The 24,723-nt window shown below is 41.1% G+C and overlaps 1 long non-coding RNA gene across 2 annotated transcripts in view; it reads left to right on the top strand.

The window, feature by feature from the left end:
* The first annotated feature begins 499 nt into the window (after positions 1 to 499).
* LOC138147133 (uncharacterized) overlaps positions 500 to 24,723 on the top strand; it is a 217,030-nt gene continuing 192,806 nt past the window's right edge. For both annotated transcript variants that reach the window (XR_011164714.1, XR_011164715.1), the window contains exon 1: positions 500 to 930. This is a non-coding gene — a long non-coding RNA (uncharacterized lncRNA). The remainder of the gene's footprint in view (positions 931 to 24,723) is intronic.

Genomic DNA, 24,723 nt, shown 5'->3' with positions numbered 1-24,723 from the left:
TTTTAAAGCTCTTATACTCTTTACCAAGCAGTTCTTGAGATCCAGATTCATTCCACAAACCTTTTGGTAGAACCTATTATTTAATGAACTAATATTTACATGCACAGTTCTGAGCTGGGTGCTGGAATGGGAGATGACACAAAATTATTGTCTCATGCATATTGTCAAAGATATTACATCCTAGTTGGGAAGAGAGGGTTTGCATAGGTGAAATATAGTGTAGTAGAGAGCCCTGGGCTCTGGGGGAGGCAGGGTCAGGATAGCTAGGTTCCACATTGGGTCTGTAACTAACTAGCTGTGTGGCCTCGGGCAAGTCACTCTCTCTGTGGGCCTTAGTTTCTGTTAAATAAGTGGTTTGGATCAGATGATTTTTTCAGTTCCCTTCCAGATCTGAGCTTTCAATCTATGAGTGGGAGACAGTTTCTGATAAAATGTAAAATTGAAAGACAGTGTAAAAAGGTGTGGTGCCCACAATAAGAGGGGTGTGTGTGTGTGTGTGTGTGTGTGTGTGTGTGTGTGTGTGTGTGTGTGTGTGTGTGTGTGTGTGTGAAGTATACAGGATCTTGGATTTAGAGCTGGCAGGGGGGATTTGGGGCTTTTGGCAACCCAGGGCAGAAGGTGCTTGCTGCAAGAAAAGTTTAGTTTCTGACCTTCTCTAAGTGTCTGTTTGCAGAAACCCGGCAGGCAGCGCTCCCCATCCTAATGTGAGCTGCTGGGTGGCGCGATGGAAAAGCCTTCCTTTCCTGTTTCTACCTGTATGTGCCTAAGTGGTCTGTCTCCGCCCCTGCTGGCCGCAGAGCCCTTGGATTGGCTGCTGTTTCTATGGTTACCGCAGTTCCTGAAGCCCCGAGGAAGAGCAGTTGGATGGCGAAGTTGCAGTCTCCCCGACACATGTCCCTACGGATCAGCCAGGAACTTGACAGGGAGACTGTGAGTGTGCCTGGGTGCGCTGAGGTGCGCCGTGATCCGGGAAGCAGGAGACAAAGAGGAGGAGGAAGAGGGCACGGGAAGGGAAATCTAGAGTGTCCTGGGAACTGGGATTGCCCCCATCAAGTTATCCACTGAACAGGCTGATTTTTTTTTCCCATTAAAGAAAAAGAAAAAAAGGCAAAGAAATTTGCTGTGTTTGTGTGGAAATGATGTAGATCAGGGAATCTATCCCCAGCCTTATTTCTCCCTCAACTTAGAAAAATCATGTCAGCTCATCTTTAGTCCCCTGCCTGAAAACACACACAATGTTCCTATTTGTCCAGCTGCTGTTGTGTTACTATTAGACTTCAGAATTATCCTCCTCTACCCTTTCAAAAAAAAAAATCCACAACAGCAGCAACAAAAATACCTTCTCTGAGGTTTAAATCCTGTTGCCCAGGCTCCTACTAAAAGTTCAAGTTTAGTTGTTTAAAAAAGGCTTTCTTTTTCTTTTTCTTAAAGGGGGGAAAACAGAATGAAACCTTTTATGTTGTTCCCAGTGTTGGCCAAGAGAGAGATGGTTGTAATTCACCCTGCCCTTTAAAATCACAGGTTGAGCAAGACGGAGTGACTTGGCCAAGATCTCAGAATAGTATATAGCTCATAAAATTACAGAATTAGGGATCACTTAAGTACAACTGAGGCTGAGCAGCTGAGTGACTTTGTCAAGGTTACAGAGAGGGCCAGTGGCAGAGTCAGGACTCCTGATTCATAGCTACTCTTCCCCCGATACCACATTTCATCTCTCTTTCTGCTATTATCAGAGGAGATGGGTACAATGAAAATAAAATAATTTTTGGCAAAACTGATGGTTTGGGGGCTGATGGTAGGGAGATTAGTTTTAGGGAATGGGATTATAGAATTTTTGAACTGGGCAGGGGAGAGAGATTCTCTGTGGAGACCATATAATTTACACCCAGCCTCAATTCAATTACTACTTATTGAGCATTTATGTGCAAGGTGATGTGGGGAATGCAAAAGCATGTTTCATAACCTTATGGAATTCACTCTGTTGTTGGGGAGATAAGATGTGCCACAGGAAACAGTGGCAAGACGGTATGGTTGGGGACTAAGCAATAAAAGGATTGGTTCAGACACTAAGTATTATGGGAATTCAGTGAAAGGAGAGATTGTTGAGGGTTGAAGTAGTTGAAAAAGGTCTTCTGGAACAGGTGGGACTTGAGTTTATCCTTGAAGAAAGAATAGGACTTGAATAATGAAGAGAGGAACGGGGAGGGCAGTCTAGTAAGAGAGAGAAGGACTATGCTAAGAATTTTCTGTGGACAGGGATGAGACTAGCTTAGCTAAGATGGAAGGTTTTTATTGGGAAGTAGAAGAGATAAGAAAGAGGGGAAGTTGGTTCCTTAAAGGTTTGCCTAGTTAAAACCTGAATGATGAAGTTGATCCTGGAGAGGCAGAAGGTATAATGGAAAGAGCACTGGATTTGGAGTCAGCCAGGTTTGTGTCTCAGCTTTACCACAGCCTTGGTCAAATCTTAACCTTCCTAGTCCTCAGTTTCCTAACTGTAAAATGGGGATAATAGCACTTGTACTCTTTAGTCACAGTATTGTTATAGAGAAAGAACTTTGTAAACTTAAAAGTATGTTATGTTAGAATGGTCAATAACAATTATTGGATTAACCCAAAGGACAGTTCTTTGGAGGGCCTCTGGGTTGTGCCAGTACATTCTTGGCCCTGGACATACATGACAAAGTACCAACTTCCATCTAATGAGTCATTGTGGTGAAAAGAATATGGAGGACCACATTGGAGTCCATCTGGATCAGGATGGTGAGAGGAACAGAGAATGTAGTATGAGGATTGTTTGAAAGAACTAGGGAGGGATGTTTAATCCTAGAGAAGAAAAGACAAGGAGGATATGATGGCTACCTTCAAGTATTTGAAGTATTGCCATGTGGACCAGGAACTAGTCTTGTTCTGCTTGACCCCAGAGGGCAGAAGCAGGGAGAAGGGTGGGGGAAGGAGGATGCAGAGAAGAGGTTTTAAGATGGTTGTAATGGAAGGCCTAAACATTAGAGATGTTCATCAGTGAAGTAGGCTGCTTTCAGAGGTAGCAGGCTCCCTATTTCTGGAAGTTTTCAATTACAGGCTGGATGAAGTGGGAATTCTTGGGTTGGATGCCTTCTGAGCTCCCTCCTAATTCTGAGAATCTGTGATTTAGAAAATGGATCTCTATTGAAAATGAAGCAATGTGGTAAAGTGGAAAGAGCATTGGATTTAGAATAAAAGGACCTGGGTTTTAATCACTTACTACTTGTGGGACCATGCACAAGTCACCTAACCCCTCTGAACCCCAATTATGTCATCTGTAAAATAAAGGGATTGGATTAAATGGCCTCTAATATTCCTTCCAGCTCCAGATATATGTTCCTAAGTGCTTTGCTCTGGAGGCAGCAAGAAATCTGCGCTCAAATGAATTCCTACTACGATCCAACTGATCCCTTTTGTGATGCTCTTTCTTCTTTCCTCTCCCTTCATCCTGTTTCCTTTTCCTTCTTGCTCCAGATATTCTGTCAACTTCTCTTTCCCCTTCTGTTGTAAATATCTGGTATTCATACTGACCTTTTGGGAAAATCAAGCATCATAAATAATACCAATAGACCAATAACATGAACTCACAGCACAAGTAGAAGCAAGGTGATATGGTAAAAGAACATTGAATGGAGAGGAGAGGGATGTGATTCTAGCCTGGGCTTTCCTTCTAACCAGATTATGTTACTGTTGTTCAGTTGTGTCCCACTCTTTGTGACCCCATTTGGTGTTTTCTGAGCAAAGATACTAGAATGGTTTGCCATTTCCTTCTCCAGCTCATTTTACAGACGATGAAACCGAGGCAATCAGGGTTAAGTGACTTGCTCAGGATCGCACAGCTAGTATGTATCTGAGGCTGCATTTGAAATCATGAAGATGAGTCTCCCTGATTCCAAGCCCAGTGGTCTATCCATTGCATCACCTAGCTTCCCCTTCATGAAATCCCTCTCCTTCTCTGGGTCTAAATTTTCTCCTTTGTAAAATCAATGAGTTAGACAAGATAACTTCTAAGTTCCTGTTCGCTTTGACCATCTATGATAACCACAAACCTAGTCCTCATGTCCTTTAGAACGAATGGACAAGTGGATTGTGCAGAGGGAGTTTGCGATGGGGTTCAAATTCCTTACTTATCTGAGCTACTCTGTGTAACTGTTCAGAAGCATCTACATTTTAAAACTTGTTTGGAGAATAAGAAAGAAAAGGCAGGGGGAAATAGCCTATACTTTCCTGATTGTTTTTGGTTTTTGCCTGTAGATAGGGCAATAGTTGGTAACAGAATAAGATTGGTGGTTCCTCCAGGCTCTCCATCCTTCAGTTTTCTCCTAAGCCATCACCCCTGCTCTGGCTTTACATTACTCCCTCACTGACAGTTGACCCTATTTTTAACCAATTAAACGACCTTGTCTCCTAACTCTTGAATACTTTGCCTCTTTGTCCTGTTGCTGCTTACACGTTGCCAGTTCTCAATTCTGAATATACTCCAACTATTCTCAACCTCTCTGACTGATGACAGTGCTAGAGGAAGTCACAAGACTGTGTCAACCCCGCTACCTGTGCCCTTGATCCTATCTTTTCCAACAGACTGCAAACTCAATCATCCTCTCTCTCCCTGTTTCAAATTTTCAACCTCTTCCTGTCTAGATGTTCCTTCCCTATTGCCTTCAAGAATGCTTGTCTTCCCCATCCTTAGAAAGCCTTCACTACACATTACTATTCCTTCTTTAAGCTATTATCCTGACGTCTTTTCTCTCTCAGCCAAATTCCTTGAAAAAGCTTCCTCCATTCCCTGATTCTACTTCTCTTACAAACTCCTCAACCTTTTGTACTCTGGCTTTTGACCTTATCACTTGTTACTGAAACTTCTCTCTCTAAAGTTATTAATGTTCTCTTCTTAATAGACAAATCTGAGGGTCTTTTCTCTACTTATCTGCTGCATTTAACATTACTGGCCATCATTTTCCTCCTAGATTCTCTCCTCTCTGGGTTTTTGTGACATTACTCCTTACTAATTCTCCTCCTACCTGTCTGAATGCTACTTTGCTGAGTCATTACCCATACCAACTGTGGGTATACCCTAAGAATCTGTGTTCAGCTTTTCCCCCCTATATGTTTTCACTTGGTGACTTCATAAGTTCCTGTGGGCTTAATTATCATTTCTATGCAGATTACTCCCAGATCTTCATATCTGTCCCCATTCTCTCCCTTACTCTTCATTACTGTACCACCAATTGCCAATTAGATATTTCAATGGGATGTTCCAGGAACATCTCAAACTCAACGTGTCCAAAACTTAGCTCATTATCTTTCCTCTTAAACCTTCCCTCTTTGAGATCTACCCTCCCCCTTTTCTTTCCTGTCAAAAGCACCACCATCCTTCCATTCTCCCAGATATGTAACCTTGGCATTATTCTCAACTGCTCCCACTCCCTCACCCCATGTGTCCAATCACTTGCCAAATCTTGCTATGTCTACCTGCACAACATCTCTTGTATCCCCTTCCCTCTACTCACATAGCCATCACCTTATTTTAGGCCCTCATACTTCCAGGCTATTTCAACAGATTCTTTTAAAAAAAATATTTATTTTTAATTTATGGAATAAAACAAGCATTTCTATGACACAAAAAGATGATTGCACATGAAACTGCAAATCTATTATGTACAACTTGCTATTCTTTTAAAATATATAATAAAGTTATCATGTAAACTTTCTTACCCTTTTTTTCTTCCCTTCCCACCCCATCATATAGATGGCTACCATTAGACACAAATAGGTGTGTGTATATATATATATATATATATACACACACACACACATACACACATACATATATTATATATACACATACATATATGTAAAATTATTCTAAACATACTTCTATTTATAATTTCTTTCTCTGGAAGTAGGCAGTATCTTTCTTCAGATGTCCATAGTTAATTTTGGTATTTATAATAGTTAAAATGACTTATTTACTCAAAATCATTCCTAAAACAATATCGTTGTTACTGTAAATGTTCTCTTGGTTCTGCTTATTTTGCTCTTCATTATTTTGTGCAAAAGGACTTTCCATGGTTTTTTTTTTCTAAGATCATTGAGCCCATCATTTCTTATAGCTCAGAAGAATTCCATCACAATCATATACCACAACAGACTCTTGAGTGACCTTCCTGCCTCAAGTCCCTTCCTACTCCAGTCCATCTTGCTGCCAAAGAGATTTTCCTTAAGTACAGCTCTGATCATATCACTCCCCAACTCATTCATTTCCAATGGATCTATAATATCTTATAACAAAATAGAAACTCATTTTTTTTGGAGGGGGGAGGGCAGGGCAATTGGGGTTAAGTGACTTGCCCAAGGTCACACAGTTAGTAAGTGTTAAGTGTCTGAGGCTAGATTTTAACTCAGGTCCTCTTGACTCCAGGACCAGTGCTCTATTCACTGCACCACCTAGCTGCCCCTTGAAACTCATTTTTTAGCTTTTAAAGCCCTTCATAAATTAACTCTAACTTATCTTTCTAACCTCATTAGACGCTACTCGCTCTCTTCTGCTCTGCGGTCCAACCAAAAGGGCCTTTTTACTGTTTCTCACACATGACACTCTTATTTCCCATCTCTGTGCCTCTGTCCTGGCAGTCTCCTTAGCCTGGAAGGCCACCTTAAAGAATCCCTCTCTTCTTTCAAGATGCACTTCAAACACTAGTTTCTACATGAAGCTTTTCCTGATTCCCCCCATCTGCTAGTGCCTTCCCTCCTAAACTAATTTTATTTCTATTTATTTCTTTATATTTGTTCTGTATATACTTCTGTAATGGGAATGTAAATTTGAAGATCTTCCCTGCCCCTAGGCTGAAGTGCACCTGGAGCCTGGGGTGGGAGGCTTGTTTTTCAGTAGATACTTCTTGATTGGCCAGTGAGTCAATAAGGTTGTTACATTCTCTGAGCCAGGAGAAGGCTATATAAGCCCTGATATGTAGCTTTGTTTTGGGGCTCACTTTGAGAAGTGTTCTGTGATTTGATATGGATTCTGGGAAGCCGTTGTCCAGAGCCCCCCGGCTTTGAAAAACCCAGATGTTGATTTGGTATGGATGTAATGGTTGGACAGTTTGGAAAGCTGTCTACTTGATCTGCTTCTGTCTTGATAATTCTGCCTGTATACTTTGAAGTTCGGGGTGGTGACCTTTTTCCCCTAAACGAGGTAAACGATATGTTTGACTGATTAAAATAAGCTTGTTAACCCATTTTGAGTTGCTTTCCTTTATCAAAGCAGATCCAAGAACCTGTATGGGCAGCCACTCTGAGGATGCTTGGGGTGCTTGCTGCTACAACTTTTGCATAGATTTGTTGTCTTCCCCATTAGAGTGTAAGCTTCTTTTGAGTTGGGATTGTTTCATTCATTCATTATATTTGTATCCCCAGCACCTTGCTCTGTACCTGGCATAGAGTAGGTGATTCCTAAATGACTGATGATTGAACTCTTTCTTCTCCCCCACTCTTCATCTGAAAAGCCCTTGACATCATCCTTTATTATCTCTTCCTTTATTCCAGTCTCTGATGAAGAGGTGGCCCTTCTCATTAGCAACAACCTTGGTCCCTCTAGTCTTCTTTAGCAGATTTAGCCACAATCATCCATTTCTTCTCTAATCTTCAATCTCTCCTTTTGTATTAGCTCATTCCTAGCCTGCAGACATGCTTGATACTCCCCCATCCTTAAAAACCCTCACCATGCCCTTTCCCCCAATCTCCCAGCTATTATCCTATATTTCTCTTCCCTTTCACAGTGAAACTCCAGCAAAAAGCTTGCAGTCTGGCTTTCAACCTTATCACTCAATGGAAATGGCTGTCTCAAGAGTTACCACTGAGATAAAATTCAACTTCTGTTTCTCACTCTTCATCCTTTTTGACCTTTCTACAGCATTTGAATGACTACCATTTCCTCTGTGGATTTCTGGGATACTGTTTTCTCTTGGTTCTTCACCTACTAGTCTGGCCACTCCTTATTCTCTTTTACTGAATTATCATCCATATCCCACTGTAGACTCTGTGTATCCCAAGGTTTTATCCTAGGTCTTCTCTTCTTTTTCTTCATTCTCTGTTGGTGACCTCATCAGTTCCTGTGGGTTCAAATGACCATTTCTATACAGATGACTCTCAGATCTATATACCAGCTCTAGTCTTTTTTACTGAATTTTGGCCTCACATCACCAACTGCTGCACATTTAGAACAAGTTCTAACATGTCTAAAACAAAACCCATTATCTTCCCCCTCTAAAAACTTCTCCCTTCATCTTCTGAACTTCCCAACTTCTGTTAAGTGCACTGCTATAATTCCCATCACCCAGGTTTCCAACCTCAGAGTCAACCTTGATTTCTCACTCACTCTCACCACACATATCTAGTAGATCCATACAAAGCCTGTTGATTGTAGGTCTGTAATAGTCCTCCTATCTTCTCCCTTCTCCCTACTCACATGGACAATTTCAGACTGTTCAGGTCCTTATCACTTTTCACCTGGATCTTCCTAATTTGTATCTGTGCATTCAGTCTCTCCCCTCTCCAGTCCATTCACCATATAGCTGCCAAAGTGATATTCTGGAAACTACTTGATATTATGGAGCTACTTGGCTAGGCCTTTAAACCTAAATCACTCTGGTTTTCACTGATTGGCCAAGAATAGGTCCCAGTCCAAGCCTCTTTTGCTCAGAGTGAATGTAAAAAGCAATTTTTAATGTTTTGGCCAGAAACTCTGAGGATATTCCCCTCCCAGACTGATTCTTTTGTGAAGGCAAACTGTGCCATCTTTTGCCTTAATTCTTACCAAGCTTTTAATTACAAAATGGGTGTTGCCTCAGGCAGAGACCTGGGAAAGACCTTAGCTTTTAAGCCTTTTTAAAGGCCAAGGCCTCCCACTGCTTTGGGGTCTTCATCAGATGTCTTGACCTATGTCTTGTCATTGGACTCTGATGACTCTGGAGAAGAGAGTCTAATGACTTGTACAGCTCTGCCTCACTTAAATCCAATTCACTTGCAAGTCAAGACATCCTCCTCCTGATGTCATTGATCCTCTTCAAGAATGAAGGACCAGCAACATATCCATTGTGCCACCTAGCTTATCCTTCCCCACATCCCCCTCTACCCTATCAAATACAAACTGCTCTGTTTGGCACTTAAAGCCCTTCCCAACCTGGCTCTAGTCTTGTTTAACATCATGTCCTTTAGACTCTACTGTATAGTCAGACTGGATGTCTTGCTGATCTTCACACATGACATTCTAACTTCTATCTTCTGTATAGGTTGTCCTCCATGGCTGAAATGTCCTCCTTCTTTATGTTTGCTTCTTAGAATCTCTGGTTTCCTTCAAAGCCTACATGAGACCTCTCCTGACACCTCCTCCTCCTCCCCACCCCCTGTTGCTAGTCCCTTCCCCCACCCTAAAATTACCTTGTTGTATTGTGTGTACTTATTTGTATACACAAAAGAATAGAGGATTCTGGGAAGTAGAGACTGTTGCATCTTTATATTTGCATCCTAGTACCTAGCATAGTATCTGGAACAAATTCTTATTGACTGATTAATGTCCACAGCACATATTTTGGCATTGATGTAGCATGATCCTCCATTAAGTCCTCCTCCAGCAGGATTGTGATACGGGGGTGACTCTGGGTTTTTGAAGGCTGTGCCAGTAGAGTGTAAGATCAGGCAGGCCATATCAAGTTGGAAAGGCATGGAATTAGGATTAGGTTGCAAACTGTGTCTTTTGTCTGAGGACCAACCAAGGGTGTGCTGGCAAATGTTTAACAACTGGTTTGCTGAAAAAAAAAATGTCTGAAGGACATACTTTTAAGTTTAGTTTGTATTATTAACATTTTCTCCAAAATTTTCTTAAGTCTAGACAATCATCAAAACAATAAGCTGGAGAATGAAGGGCAAACAACAGCAACAGCAAAAGGACACTGGTTTGTAGGCTCATACTGAACTTTTTAACACTTGGCTTTCATGCGCCATTCTGACCCGGCTCCAACATGGCCCTGGCAACAACGTCACATTTGGAGTGGCCCAACATCAGAAGATGGACTATCTGGAGATGACTTTTTTCTATTACTACTAAGGTGTGGAGAAGTTGAAATGTGTATCAGTGGATTCTGGCGCCTTGAAGTTCTGAAGCAAGTATATTATCTAATTGTTTCATTCAGGTATTCTTCTCTTCCCAAGCAGATTGTAAGCTTCTTTGTCTTTTGTGATAAGTCTTGACTTTTCTTGTCTCTCTCAGTGCTAAGCTCATGAAAGACAATCAGAAGATACTGGTTATTTTGCAATTTTTTATTGATATCTTTTGTTTTTACATCATCTTCATGTTCCAATATATACCTCCACCTCTCACAGAGTCATCCCTTATAACAAAGAATGAAAGAGATTAAAAACTCAATTAGTATCGAACAAAATCTGACATCATCTGGAGTATTCCATGCACATAGTATCCTCCCCCCCACCTTGCAAAATAGAGAGAAAGGTACATTTTCACATCTTTTCTTTGGTAACAACCTCCTTCATCTGTCTTACATGATGAGTTTGTCCTATCCAAGGCTAGCCCCTCTCCCTGCTTCCGTTCCATCATGTCACCTCCAACAAACATATTGTCTCCTTCTGTCATCACCATTCTATTGCTTATTTTTAATCTTTCCTTTTTAACTAGCTCTTTCCTCACTGCCTACAAACACATCTACGCAATCCTCAAAAAACCCTCACTTGATTCTTCTGTCTCCTCTATTGTCCTATATTTCTTCTGGCTTGTGTGGCTAAACTCCTTGAAAAGTCCTTCTATGATAGGTATCCATTTTCCTTCTTCTCACTCTCTTCTTAACCATTTACAATCCAGCTTCTGACCTCATATTTCCACCAAAACTGCTCTTTCCAAAGTTATCAGTGATCCCTCAATTGCCGTATTCAATAGTCTCGTCTCAATCATTCTCCTCAATCTCTCTGCAGTCTTTGACACTGCTGATCACCCTCTCCTTCATGATACTCTCTTCTCTCTAGGTTTTCTTGGGACATCATTGTCTCCTGGTTCTTTTCCTACCTATCTGACCACTCCTCAGTTTCCTTTCCTGGATAAGAATCTAGCAAAGAAATGAGTTGTTCCATAGGGTTCTGTCCTGAACCTTCTTTTCTTTTTCCCCTATATTAGCTCATTTGGTGATTTTATTAGCTCTAATGGATTTAAATTACAACATCTATACTGACTATTATCAAATCTATCTATTCTGCCTAAGCTTTCTGTAGACTTTCAATCTCACATCTCCAAATGCCTTTCAGACCTCTTAATCTGGATGTCCAGGAGACATCTTAGACTCAACATGCCCTAAACCAATCTCATTATCTTTCTCCCTAAACCCTCAGTACTTTCTATCTTCCATATTATTATAGAGGGCAACACCATCCACCTAGTCCCCCAGGTTCACAACCTAGATCCTGGACTCCTCATTATCTCTCCCTCCCTCCCCCCCCCCCATATCCAATCTATTGCCAAGGTCTATTGATTTTACTTTTGTAACATCTTTTGAAATACCCCATCATCTCTTCTGACACTGCCATAACTCTGGTGCAAGCCTTCATCACCTCACACCTGGACTATTATAATAGCCCATTGGTAGATCTGCTTTCTTCAAGTATCTCCTCATTCCGAGCCATATTCTTTTCAGCCACCAAAGTGATTTTTCTAAAACACAAATCTGTCTATATCAGCCTGTCTTCCCTTTACCCCTCAATATAAAATCTTTTGTTTGGTGTTCAAAGCCCTTTATAACCACACTCCCTTCTATCTTTTCAGTCTTCTTATACCTTACTCTCCCCCTGTACCACAACATGTATTCTTCAACCTAGTGACAGTTCCTTAAATAAGACACTCCATCTCTCAGTTCCAAGCATTTTCTCTGGCTGTGCCCCATGCCTGGAATGCTCTCCTTTCTCATCTCCACCTACTGGCTTTCTTTAAGTCCCAACTAAAATCCCATGTTCTACAAGAAGCCTTTCTCAACCTCTCAATTCTAGGGCCTTTTCTCTTGTATGTCCTAATTATCCTGTATATAGCCTGTGTCTACTTATTTCCTTGGTTATTGTTTCACCCATTAGATTGTGAGTTCCTTGAGGGCAGGGACTATCTCTTGTTTCTTTTTATATAACCAGAACTTAGTAAAGTACCTAGCACATAGTAGGCATTTAATAAATATCTATTGACTGTCAGACAATTTTGGTCATTATGTTTAAAAATAAAATTTTTTTAATGAACAAAAATCTGTTTTCTCTCTTTCTCACCTCATTTCCCTTACTGCAAAAAAGGAAATACAAACCACTTTAAAGAAATAAACATAGTCAGGAAAGACAAATTTTTGCATTGAGAATATCCAGAAAACTTATGTTGCATTCTGTCCTCTGATTTCATCACCTCTATGTCAGGAGTTGGGTAGCAGGTCATTGTAATTTCACAGCATTGAGTTTTCATTTTTTTCAACAAATATTTAAGTATAGAGATAGGTTTTGCATAATTGCACATGTATAACCTGTATCAAATTGCTCTCCTTCTCAATGAGGGGAAAGGATAGGGAGAGTAGGAGAGAATTTGGAACTCAAAATTAAAAAAAAGAACATTAAAATTTTTTTCACATTTAATTGAAAAAATATTAAAATTAATAAAAATCAAATATTTAGGTTGAATTTGATCAGGTGGCTTAAGTTGGTTCCAAGGTGGACTTTCCAGAATCAATTCAACAAACATTTATGTCTTTGATGCTATGGTAGGTGCTGTGTCTATAAATAGAAAATGAAACCATTCCTGCCCTCAAATTACTTCCACTTTTTTTTGGCAGTGAGAAGAGTTAAATTTGTATTCAAGCAAGTAAATCCAAGGTAACTTGAAGAGAAAGAGAGTACTAATATCTGGAGAGATTTGGGAAGGTTTCAACAGCTCTGGAAGTGGTGTATTTTAAGGAATTAAAAGATATAAACACTTCCCCTTACCAAGTGATATGGTACAATGTATCCAAAAGGGGTGAGCTGCTGAATTTATGTGTTTGTGGTCACCCATTGAACACTTGAGGGGTTTACTTTTTATTTTTTTTTAAGTATCTATTTATTATTATTAAAAGAAAGTGAAAAATAGTAGCTTTGATCTGCATTCAGGCTTTATCTGTTCTTTCTCTGAAGGTGGATTGCATTTTTTATCATGAGTTCTTTGGAATTGTTTTGTATCATTGTATTGTGGAGTATAGCTAAATCATTTACAGTTGATCATTGTACAATTTTGTTGCTACTGTGTTCAGTGTTCTCCTGGTTCTGCTCACTTCTCTGCATCAGTTCATATAAGTCTTTCCAGGTTTTTCTGAAAGTATCTGCTAATTGTTTCTTATAGTACAATAGTATCCCATTGCAATCATATAATACAACTTGTTCAGCCATTCCCCAATTGATGGGCATCTTCTACTTGAGGGGTTTAGAGAGACAGTACTGAAGTCATAGTTTCTTACTTTCTTTTTCATATTAAAATGCAGCAGGAAAAGCTTGGAGTTGACTTAAGCTACTTGATATCATTAAGCAAGTATGTAAAGAGACAAAAATGTCAAATTCGATTACTGATTGTTAGTTTTCCATGTTTGAACTTGAATAATCAAATGAATCAATTGGGGTGGTGGGAGAAAAGTGATTTGTAAAGTTTAACATGATATGCAGATAGAAGTTATTATTGCTTCTTTTGGTAGCAGTGAGGGTCTTGATGCATTTGTTATCTTGGTGGTCCAAGTGGAATCAGTGGGATCCAGTGATTCTGAGTTTCAAATCTTATCTGAAAACAGGTGGGAGGGAAGGGGAGTCAGTGTGCTACAATTGGGCAAAAGTTTCATTGGAATAAAGAGCTGCTATGGAGTTTCTGTGGGTGAAAATTCCACACTCCTATAATAAAAAAGATAAAAATAGGAACCTGTTACAGATCACCTGATCAGGATGATGAGACTGAGAGAAAAATGTTAAATGAAGTTGGAGAAGCAGCAAGATCAGGGCAGGTAATAAAATTACCTCCACCCAGATTGGCAGAATGCCTCCTCAGGAGGAGAGGTGAAGGTGAGGTTTTTAGAGAAGACAAAGGACAACTGCTTCCTGGCATAGTTAGCCATGTGGAGAGGAAATATTTGGGACTTAAGCCTTACTGATAAACAGGAACTGGTTCAATAAGTGACTGGGGGTGAGTCACTAAGGAATAGTGAATGAGACACAATTAGATTCAACATCTTAGTGAAAAAGGGGAGCCCCTCCCAAATCCATCAACACATAGTTATCCAATTTTAGAAGAGAGGGGCAGGACAAGATGTGAGCACTAGTTTGGATGAAAATTGGAAAGTGGAATTTTAAAGAACCAATAGCCTACAAGAGGCTTGGAGACAATTCAAAAACACTTTATTGGAAACTTAGGAAAAGTTCGTGCCAAGGGTCAGAACCACCTGGCAACTGGGGGAAAAAAGTTCCCTGTATGACTAAATAGCAGAGTGGAAAAAAGTTATTGAAGGAAAAGAGAAAACTTAAAAAAAAATGAATGGAAAGCCCAATTAAAGAGAACAAGTAAGCCCCAAGACTATGTAAAGGCTCTGTTGTCAACTACAAGGTAGGCTGTTGAATTGGAATTTTAGCAGCCCCTTAAAAATCCACTGGACTGAAGACTTGGGTTCTGGTCTTGGCCTTTCCACTTCCTGGCTATCTAATCTTGGGAAAGTCACTCAACCTCTCTAGACCTCAGTTTCCTCACCTGTAAAGTGAGGATAATGATAGCTGTTTTGCCAGGGTTGTTGTGGATATCATATGGAATAGATTCTATCCAAAGGTAATTTTAAAAAGTTATTTAAATATATGAAAGGGAGGCAGATATATGGAATATTTGGAAGAGAATCAGTGAGATCTCTTGATGGCTTATGGGCAAAGGGAGAAATCTAGGACACAGCAGGCCCATCACTGTTTCCATATTTGCTGAGTAAAATTTAAATTCTTCAGTCTAGCCTTACATGCTTTCCACAGTCTGGCACTACCCTGCCCTTCCAGTTTTAATTCATATTATTCCCTTATTGTCCTCTATGTCACCAAACAACTGGGTTCCTTTCTACCCTCTGCCCCATATACACCTGGACTTTTCTGTCTCTGCCCCTGCTTTTGTCAAATCCTACAGTTTTCCTCCCCATCCCCATGCCTTGCCCAACTTCTGCTGGTTGGATTTGAACCTAGTTCATTGCTGTAATAATTCTTTACCTTCTCCATTCAGTTCAATAATTTATCTTCAGCCCTTCCCAGGTCTTTCATCTCTAATAATGTATATAAAGTGCTTTGCAACTCTGAGAATACTATATACCTGCTAGCTAGGATAATAGTAATAATTATTATGCAGGAATTCTGGGACCCTCGTCTTTACCGTGGGCAGGATACTGTGCTAGATGCTTGCGGGGGCGGGGGAATGCTGTGTTTTTCTTGCACTCTTTCATATGTATATGCTTTTCCCCTCTTTTTCTCTGACCCACTCATTCCCATGTTTGTCTCTTGCTAGCATATTTCCTCTCTCCTTTTTTCCCTTTGCCCTCCCTCTGTTTTTTCTTCTCTTTCCTCTCTCTCTCATTCTTTCATTCATAGTCTCTCTGCCAGGGCTTGCAGCTAGAGAAGCTGTGTTTACACCTTTCTTAATTCCCCTCAGTGAGATTAAAGTCAGACGGGAGGGGAAGGACAGATGCTGCTCTTGTCAGGCAAGTCCCTGCAAGTGAGAGAGGAGCCTCTTGGTCCTTCCACCTGAGCCACCTGGCCTGGCTTCTGCAGACAGAGCTGCAGGGTTCATCTCATCCTTCCAGAGGAGGGCAACTCCCACTTTACCTGGGTGCCTGAATCTTGTCCTGCCCGGTTCTGTGGGACTGGAGTGGGACCTGTAAGGGAATGAGAGCTACCACACAAGTCAGGTGGGTCAGCTGCTTCAGTGAAATGCCAGCTTTCCAACCCTGGCACCCAGGATGGTGAATGATTGGTGGAAATGAGCCCCAGAGATTTAGCATGTAAACTCCTGGAGGGAAGGGACTGTTTAGTTTTTGTATTTTTATCCCAAATACTTAGCACAGTGCTCAGAATACAGCAGGTGCTTAATAAGTGCTTGCTGATTAACTGAGAGAGTATGTGAACAAGGTGATTTTCTGACATATATTGACTATGACTGAGAAATGCCTGCTTTCCCTGACTTCCTCTCTTCTTCCCTCCCTGCTTAGCCCCTCCATTGGGGAATTGGGATAAAAAGAATAGAAGGGGTGAGAAAAACAGACACAGAGACAGATATAAGCAGAGAGAGAAAGAGAGAGAGAAAGAGAGAGAGAGAGAGAGAGAGAGAGAGAGAGAGAGAGAGAGAGAGATAAGCAGAGAGCAACAGAGAAGAGAGAAACAGAGAGTAGAATAGAGATATAGAGAGAGCAATAAAAAACTTCTGTTTTTCCATTCTAAGAAGGATAATGGGGTTAAGGAACAGTGGTGGAAAAAGCATTAGTTCCTAACTCAAAAGCTGGAAGGAACCTTAGAGGCCATCCAATTTAGCTTTCTCATTTTATAGATGATAAAATTCAGACTTCCAAGAGCTAATGGCTAAGAGTGAAAGAGCAGGATTTGAACACAGGTCCTCTGACTTCAAAGTCCATTTTCTCTTCCAATGAACCATTCGATTTTCTGAGTTAGAAGATGTGGGTTTGAGGTCAGATTCTGTTACTTGTGATCTTGAGTGAATCACTTTTCTGTTCTGGGCTTCAGTTTCCTTAATTATTAAGTGATCTCTAAGGTCATTGGATAGAGTGCTAGCCCTGGAATCAGGAAGACCTGAGTTCAAATCCAGCCTCAGACACTTACTAGTTGTATGATGACTCTGGGAGAGTCCTTTAATACTGTTTTCCTCAGCTTCCTTATCTGATAAATAATCTGGAGAAAGAGATGGCAAACCACTACAATATCTTTGCCAAGAAAACCTCAAATGGGATCACAAAGAGTTGGGCACAATTAAATAACAAGGTCCTTTAAATCCAAAGGTCTACCACCCAAATACTCTACATGTTCTTTAAGCAAACCTCAGATATGAAAATCTGGACTTGCCATAAAAGATAGAGTGTTAGAATTGGGAAGGACTCTTGGAAATCATATAGTTCAACCCCTTTATTTTATACATAAAAACTCAGATGAAGTAAATCACCCAAGGTTACACCTCATGCTTCTATCAGAGCTGGACCTCTAGACTCTTCTTCAAAAAACATTTTCACTATGTAACATTGACTCAGTTTTATAAAGGATTCTTTGTTTTACAGAAGAACCTATCCTTTGATTCCTTCTAAATAGTAATCTTTCCTAGTGCACTTCAATTCAGTTTTTAAAATGGGTTTAAATAAGTTTTTTCAGAAACTTATTTGTAGCCTTAAAATGATAGACATCAATATAGTTAAACACAGTTGACACCTGCTATGTTACAGGATGATCCATTAGAGCCAGAGCTAGAACTAGGAAGAGGCAATGGGGGCTTTCTCTCAGGATGGTGACATCCAAGGGATTAACTTCCTCCCAACAGCAGCCATCTAGCTTCCCACTCATTACCTCATCATCCTCTGGTGGTCCTATACCACACACCACAATTTCTCTTGTTCTTTTACTCAGCCTGGGGCTACCACCCCCAGAAGTCTTGTCACCATGGTATCACTCTCCTGAGACCTGCTTTTCCCCATCACTGCAGGGCCAGTTGGTTTCTTCTCCTGTTTCTTCAGCACTCAAAAGGGGCTGCCTCCCCCTCTCTCCTGTTTAAAGGTTTTCAAGGCACTGGAATTCCTAGTTATACCTCTGGAGCAAATAGAGTTTGTCTCTTTTCCTGGCTGCAATCTTGGGTAAGTTAATTCACCTCTCTCTGCTTCAGCTTTCCCATTTGTTAAATGAAAGGATTGGCTAGATCAGGGCAGGGGACTACTGGTAAATGTTTAACAACCAGCTCTCTGAAAAAAAATGCATGTAGGACACACTTCTAAACTTTAGCTCTATCACTTTCTTGAGTCTGGGCAACCAACAAAACAATAAATCAAGCCCTGATTTGAAGGACTTATTTTTTTTGGGGGGGGGAGGGTAAATGCTCTCACTGAAAATTTAGCAATTGTGAGCTCTTGTGAGCCAGTGTGAACTGGTACCAGCACACCTCTGGATCAGGGATTCTTAACCTTACTTGGGTCATGGGACGGCCCTTTGGCAATCTGGTGAAGTCTATGGGCCCAGAATCAAGACTAGAAGACTGCTAAGGTTCCTTCCATCTATACCATTCTGTGGTCTGAGTTCTGACTGCTGACCCTTTTGGACTGGATACTCCTTAGGAACAGGAAATATGACTCCTCTCATGGGTATTCTGAAGCGTTGGAACAGTGCTTGGCACCTTGTATGAACTGATCAATACTGTTTGATTGCCTGGGAGCCCAAAAAGGAAATGTGGTTCCTGTTGATCCCAGTCTGGGAGATGGAGTCCTTGAGGGAGGGTGGCTTTCTGGATACTGGGGCATTTCTGTCCACATTCAGAATTTCTGGAATATCAGCCAGCTGTGATTCTGACAAGCTGAGTTTGAAACAGTGTTTTCCAAATGTCAGCCTGGAGGTCATCCAGGGACTTGAACCAAATTAAATCTCTGATTCAGGTTGGACTTAGGAAGTATTCGGATGTTCCTGTTTTATTTTGATTTAAATGTTTTAGGAAATATACAAACCACCAAATACCGGGTTGTTTATTTTTAGAGTTTAAATTTTGGGTTGATTCTCAGTTCAGTTAGAAGCAGGCATTTTTACTCCTCTCATGTATTCTTTATATTTTAACTTCTGTGATTTTTAAGTGTGTAATTCTCATCACTTTGACCTGATAATAAACTCTTTGAAGCAGCTATTATGTCTTATTTATTTTTGTTATATAATAAATCTCTGTTAAATGGGTTAATATTTGGTTCCTGAATAGGCAAAATAATGATGTTCATTTCAGTTTTTGAGCTATGGTTCAACTAAAGCAATAACCATAACCCATATTACTTTCATGCTTTAAAGTTGACAAAGTGTTTTCCTTAAGATAACTCTGTGAAGAAGATGGTATAAGAATCAGTCCCATTTTACAGATGAGAAGAACTGAGGCCAGAGAAGTTACTTGCCCATGGCCACCCAGTTAAAGCCCCAGAGCTGGGAGTTGAACTTGAATAGTGTACCCTTTCCACTGTACTACACATATACTCTCATAGATCCCTCAAACCCTGTTACTCAACCCCAAGATTCTTGTGTCCCTTGATGTTCTCTCTCTCCTTTCTTCTGGCCATCTATGGTAGAGGAGGGATTGCCATTGGAATGCATGGGTGAGCAAGCAAAAATTAAGATGCTGCAAAGGTGAGTATAATGAAAAGATTTCAGTGGGAGAAGCTTGAAGCACATCACCAGTATAAGCACTTGTGACCCCGCTGTCCCTCCTGAGGTACATTCACCTAGATGGGACTTTTTGGGTGGAAAAGGAAGAATGGGGTTTCAGGTCTGGTTTTTATCATGGTGGTGAAATGATGACACGTGGAGTATTTTTTCAGCATGTTATGTCTACTGCCCTCATCCTATAATTTGTTTCAGTGTGTACCCCTAGACCCCTTAGCTGGATCGTTTCTTGAGTCAGTCACTTCCTGAGTCAGTGACAGATTCAGTTGGCTTGGGTCACATTGGCACTGAGACCCTGGGACAACTCCTTCATTTTCTTTGTGAGTGCTGCAGTGGAGAGGACAGGCAAACAGCATATTCCACTGGAAGAGAAACACTGATTTCGAATCAAAGGTTTAAATTTGGGTTTGGCTGTTGTGAGATGTTTGATGAGTCACACGATGTCTATGAGCTTCAGTTTTCTCAAATGTAAAATGAGATTGGTCTAGATGAACCCTGAGATGCCCTCTGGCTCCAAATTGACAACCCTGTAAAGATGGCTGTTGTAGAAAGACAAGGAAAAAAGAAGTGGGGTGTCCTTGTCCGAAACAGGTATAGATCAGAGGTATGTGAAGTGTTCAGGAAAACTTCTGGCGCCATATTAGCATAAGTCGTGATCAGTGCTCTTCTCTATTGTTTTTCTGCTAGTTCAGGCTCTTTCCTTTTCTTTGTCCTCCTCCTTCTCTTCTTAGCTTTATTTCATGAATTCTTAGTGGTTAGCCAGTCCTTTCTCCTTCTCCCTTGGAATGAGTGGGTTTAGGTTCCAGGGTTGAGATGAAAGAGGCAGGTGACTCAGGTTCTCACACTCTTGCCTTTGGGACCCCAACCTGATAAAAGGAACATTTTCTGTCCGTGAGGAGAAGGCCCTAGGCTAACCATTTCTAGGTCCCCTAAGCCCTGGCAGGCCCTAGGCACATGCCTGGTGAGCCTTTCCCTGTATTCAGATGTTATAACTATGGAAGATATGGTAATTAGTTCCAGTCCAGTGGAAATATGCAGGGCAAATCCATATCATTCGGCCACTTAATGGGATTCGTTATTCACACTAATAGGGACCTAGCTGTATTAGAGAATCTGATTGTGATCTTGGGGAATCTGTGGAGAGGAATTCCAAGACTCTGTCCTTGACTACTAGTTCATAGGTATCTAATGCTTACTGTGTCTGTGAACACATATTTATCGAGCACCTACTACATGCCAGGTGTTGCACTAAACTCTGTGTGCAAAGAAAGGTAAAAAATAATCCTTGTTCTCAAGAAGCATGCATTCTAATGGGGGAGACATGCAAATATCTAGGTACATACAAGAAATATATATGTTATGTGTGTGTATATATATTTCTCTCTCTCTAGAGAGCTCAAGAGAGAATATGCTAGAATGAGCAGATGAAAGTAATCTGAATTGGAAAAGCATTAGGAACTGGGGGTGGGGGGATAGGAATGGTTTCCTGGTGAAAGTGAAATTTGAGCTGTCTTGAAGGAAGTCAGGGCAACCCAAGAGGTTAAGGTAAGAGTGCATTCTAGGCATGGAGGCCAGCCTGTGAGTGCAAAGACGCTACCTTAGAAACTGTAAGGAGTGCAAAGTTAAATCATTCTCTTGTCATGAAGTATGGTATAATATTACTTGTCTGTATTGATGAGACAGCAAGGTATAATCAGGGATCTGGGTTCAAATGATGCTAACTGATGCTAACTACCTGTGTGACCTTGGACTTTTTCTCATATGTAAAATAAGGGGTCTGGTCTATAAGGCCTTGAGATCCCTTTAGCCTCCAGATAGTGATCTGGTCTTATCTTCCTTCTAGACCAGGGGTTCTTAACTTGGTGTCTGTGACTTAAATTTTTTTCTTTTAGAGAGCTGTATTTCAATATAGTTGCTTTCCTTTATCATCCTATACATTTTACTTTATGTATTTAAAGACATTATTTTAAGAAGGGGTCCATAGGCTTCACCAGACTGAAAGGGGTATGTGTCACAAAAAATTAAGAACTCCAGTCCTAGACTGTGAAGGTAGGAACCATGTTTCATCCAAACATTGTATCTTCCCTTACATTGGAAATCTGCATACAGTGGGGACTTAGAAAATACATGAATAAGATAGAGCAATAGGATCATAGAGTTAGAAGGAAATTTAGCTATTCAGTCAAACTTCCTTCATTTTACAGATGAGGAAACTGAGGCCCAGGGAGGTTAAGTGACTTGCCTAGAGGTCACAGAGGTACTCAGGCAGGATTTGAACTTTGGTCACTGAGTGACCTTTGTCTCCAAAGCCAGTGTTCTTTCTGCCATACCATGACTACCTTCCGTCTCTAGACTCATAGCATAGCAAGGGGAAATAACACTTGTGGAGAAGACAATGAAGGCAGAATGTCTTAAGTGCTATTGGAGAAGTATAAGCCAGATGCTATAGGTATATATGCTCTATGTCTGTGATTTATAGAAGAGAGAAAGTAGCTCTGGTCAGGTAGATCTGGGAGGGAGGTATTGGTAACCACTGGTTGCTGAGTTGGCCCAGAGGTAAAAGGGATGAGAGAATACCACAGGTGCCAGGGCAAGCGTGTGGAGGGTGGAACCAGACCCAAGTCATTGTCTCAGCTCGGTAACATCCATGAAACAACTTCCCAAGTCACCCCTGCTGGCAGCTGGCTCAGACAAAGGCTGCAAACTGCCAGTGTCTCACCTTATAATTAATCTAGCCAGCCTGTCTTGGGCTCTTGTTTGCTATCTCCCAGCTTCCTGAAAGGGGCCCTGCTTCTGGTGGGGAGCCATCTGGTGATGGTGGAGCTTTCTCACTGCAGATAATCCATCCTCTTCTCCCTCTCCAGCCCATGCTGTGTGCTGTCAGCTGGCTCTTGGGTCTTGCAGTGAGAGAAGAGTTAAGTTTCCCTAGACATGTGTGTGCAAGCCAGTTTACCCAGGCATTAGACAAAACCTGAGAAGGTATGAAGTTGGTGTAAGGGGAGCTTCTAAAGAGGTTTATGGTGGAGTCTGTTCCTGCCTGGACGGAAGAATCTCAGTCTTTGCTTGACTGCATGCCATGAGAAGGAACTGGTGCTCAGGGCGCCAGGTAACTTTATCAGACACCCTGAGGCCCAGTGACACAAAGTAGACGCCACCTGTCAGTGAGTCTCCTGCCACTGAACAGGAACTGGCCAGGAACAGAGCATCAGTTCTGTGTAAAGGCAGTCTTTGGCTGGGACCCTAAAGAGACCCTGCAAGAACCCTTGCCTTCATTTCTCAAATGACAACATTCACTTGTGTGAAATTATGGCCAAGAAATTACACACCTGTGGATCTTTCTCCTCCTTTTGCCTTCTCCTCCTTCTTCCCCTTTCCCTTCTACTTTTCCTTCTCCTTTTTCTTTTTCCCCTTTTTCTCTATCTTTTGATTTTTCCTCTTCCTCACAATTTTTATTTCAAACATTTGCTCTCTAGGTTTTTTTTATTGCATCTGTAATGGTAAGGACCTCTCACTTAAAACCAGGTGGAAAATTCCTTGAACAGAACAGTCTCCTCCCATAGAAGGTAGCCTTCTGTGGCACAGTCCACTTTCATAATGGTGTAGTATCAAAACACTGGTGCTGGACTGGGCCACAGCTTATACTTCAGAATGGGTTCAGGCCATCCTTATATCCCCCACTTACCAGCATCTGGCCAGACACCAGTGAACAATAATGCCTTAGGTTTATATACAATTTACACAGTATTTTCCCATCACTTATCTCCCTTGGAATCAATAAATACACACTGTGACCCCTGAGGTAAACTGAGCAGGGATTGTTGTCTGTGTTTGTTTGTTTGTGGTTATTGGACCTCTTATTTCATGGGTATATGGAGCTCCATCCTCCAAAGGAGAAGGGCCAGGCATCTGCTCTATGACTTATTGTCTTAGAGCACTGAAGTGATCTCACAGCCAGTATGTGTCAGAGGTTTGGACTTGCAACTGAGACTTCTTGACTCTGAGACCAAGGATGGTCCTCTAACCACCATACCAGCCTGTCTCCCATCCATGTCATAAAGGAACAGTCCAAGGTGAAGGGATTCACCCAAGGCCATGCAACCAGCATATGGCAGAGTCACTGGACTAGAACCAAGATCTTCTCTCTCCTCATCCACTGCTGTTTTCATGAAACCACAGTGGCCTCTCAGAAGCTGGGATTGGTTGATTCTCCCTATTTGACTTGGGAAGTCTGAGCTCTGGAATCACAGGATTTAGAACTAAATGAAACCTCAAAGATCAACTGGTTCAATAACCCCACCCTCCCACCCCCAGCCAATATTCTAGAAGTTGATTTCTTTTTTTAAAGGTGAATCCTTCTAGGCATTGACCTTTTGAGAGGATAAATGTTGTTTGGATATGTTAAGGACATTATGAAGTTATTTTGTTTATTTAAAAAGGATATTATCTGTGATGGATGATTAGCTGAACCCAGAACTGAATAGGAGGGAGAAGAGAGGGGGGCCTGCATGGTACTTGGAAAAGTGTGCAGACTTAATGGCAATAAGCTTCTCCCTGAAACAAAGATCTATCTTTTCAACATCAATATTCTTCTGATGATGCTGTGTGTCTGCACATCATGAAATACCACAGTCTCCAAAGAATTAAAACTGTGGTTCACCCGAAGAACAATGGAGAGGTATGTGGTAGACATGAAGCGTCTGCCACATATCCCTCATGAAAAGTAGCATCAGAGAGCTATGGGACTGGAGAATGAGGTGGGACAGTTAGGCAGTGAGAGCTTGGGATAAATTGCTCTCCATTGATATCCCCACAATTTCTAAGAATCTAAAGGGTTCTTAACTTAGGGTCCATGTTTACCCAAGAGCTCTATGGATAGATTTTAGGGGGCTTCTGAACTTTGATGAGAAACTAATTTTTTAAAATTTTCACTAACTGGAATTTAGAAATTTCTTAAATTACAAATAAAAAAATCCCATTATTTTGAGGGGTTCGTAGGCTTCAACGGACTGCCAGAGGGATCCATGATACAAAAAGGTTAAGAACTCCATTGTGCTAAAGAAAGCCCCTAAATGTAGGGTAGATAATTTATGGAAAGAAATAGACAAGAGTTGGTCGCTATGAGAAGGCATAGATGAATGTGCTATTGGAGGAAACACTCACATCTATGAGATCACAGATCCATCAAAATATCCATGCATTGTCTGCTGCTAGATGAATTTCATTACAGGTGTCCCTCCA

This window comes from Petaurus breviceps, unplaced genomic scaffold (assembly GCF_028583685.1).
Source record: "Petaurus breviceps papuanus isolate PSGF00001 unplaced genomic scaffold, PetGlider_PUasm1.0 90779, whole genome shotgun sequence".
Classification (NCBI taxonomy): Eukaryota; Metazoa; Chordata; class Mammalia; order Diprotodontia; family Petauridae; genus Petaurus; species Petaurus breviceps.
The sequence above is the reverse complement of the archived record's forward strand: the minus strand, read 5'-3'. Positions and strand labels throughout refer to the sequence as shown.